General features: G+C 41.0%; 1 pseudogene; it reads right to left on the bottom strand.

Moving 5' to 3' along the window:
* Positions 1 to 603: 603 nt before the first annotated feature.
* Positions 604 to 722, bottom strand: LOC145392544 (5S ribosomal RNA; annotated as a pseudogene).
* Positions 723 to 1,540: the final 818 nt, after the last annotated feature.

Genomic DNA, 1,540 nt, shown 5'->3' with positions numbered 1-1,540 from the left:
TTTATCATGTCATTTTAATATCCAGTTTATTATTACAAATATTTACTTCAAACTTTAGCATCTGAACTTTTTCCAGGAGGACTCCTACTTTGTTTTTCATGTTGTTAGAATCAGATGTAGCAGTGTCAGGCTTACGGTGGATACCCTTATCTCTGGTTTCAACAATGTCCCTTACTGATGATTTGGAACTCGCACAGGGTTAAGGCACTGGAAGGTGTTACACTGACAGTTTCATCACTTTCCAAACCCAGGTATCTACCTTTTTGATTAGTGGTGTTGTCCATTATTGTTGGAGTGCTCTGCAGGAGATAATCCAGTTCACTGTAGAAACATGAACTCTAGATGTGGGTGTTTTTGAAGAGTAAGCTGTCTGCTCTTTGCAGACAAGGATGGACTGGACCATTCTTGGCTGCTTGGCTGATGCCACTGTCATCTCTGAAATGTACCATATATTTATGTGACAAGCATTTTGTGAGCATCTAACCATCCATCCATCCATTGCCAGACGCCATGTATCCCAAATGGGGTGGTCAAGGGCTTAGAGTTAATTGTTTTACAGGGAGGCGCACTAATCCTCCACCAACCCCACTTGACACGTAGGGACGCCAACAGCATCTGGTGTTCCCAGGCGGTCACCCATCCAAGTACTAACCAGACCCAACGTTGCTTAACTTCGCTGACCGGACGGGAAGCGGTGTACTCAACGTGGCATGGCCCACTGTGCTATATTAGCTTGTCAAATTGTGTACTGTGTATGTGAATGGGTGTGGCAGGGTGCAAAGGGTCATCCAGAATAAAGCCATGGTCTCCCAGTTGACTCCAGCCACTTTAAACCTCATGGCCCAAGTCACTAAAGGCACATCCCCTCTGTTCAGACATGAATACTGTCTACCGCAAACTGTACTGTGTACAAAAACGCTTCCTGATCATGAAAGTAATAAACTTGAAAGAACTCTGAGGACTTAAGGGAAGAAAATGAGTACTACCAAATTATCAGATAACCACAGAATTCTTCCTAGTTTATTATGTGGGTACTCTTACCTTGTGTGAGTATTTCAGTCTCTTCAGCTCTCTCTTTTCCATCCGCTGCCCTCTGTTAGTAATAATACCTGCAAGAGAGTCACATTGATTAACTCGTTTGCTGGTGCATCCAAGATTTTTACATTTATTAACTTTAGTAATACAGTATTTATTTATAATCTGAGCAAAGGTACCCGGTTTTAATCCATTCAGTTTTTCAAAACGCAACTTTGGGGTAGGTTAGGAGTGTCAGTTAACTTAAAAAAAAACTATATCTACCTAAATGCAGGGATTATCTGAAAGTATGTTGTGGTGCATTTTTTAATTATGTGGGCTACTTATATCCTTGTGTAGTAAGGTCAGAAAAACTGTCATAACTGTTTTATGATATGACAACGAGTTAAAGAATGTCAATGTCATAGATGTGTATGACCACAGATATATGAAAATACTGGGTATAAATCAAATAGGTACTGTACATCTGGGGGAGGGAGGGGAAAGGAAATTTACCAGTGCATAG

Source organism: Coenobita brevimanus, chromosome 22 (assembly GCF_032717465.1).
Source record: "Coenobita brevimanus isolate Jiangsu-jjx chromosome 22, ASM3271746v2, whole genome shotgun sequence".
Taxonomy (NCBI): Eukaryota; Metazoa; Arthropoda; class Malacostraca; order Decapoda; family Coenobitidae; genus Coenobita; species Coenobita brevimanus.
This window is presented reverse-complemented; position numbering and strand designations above follow the sequence as displayed.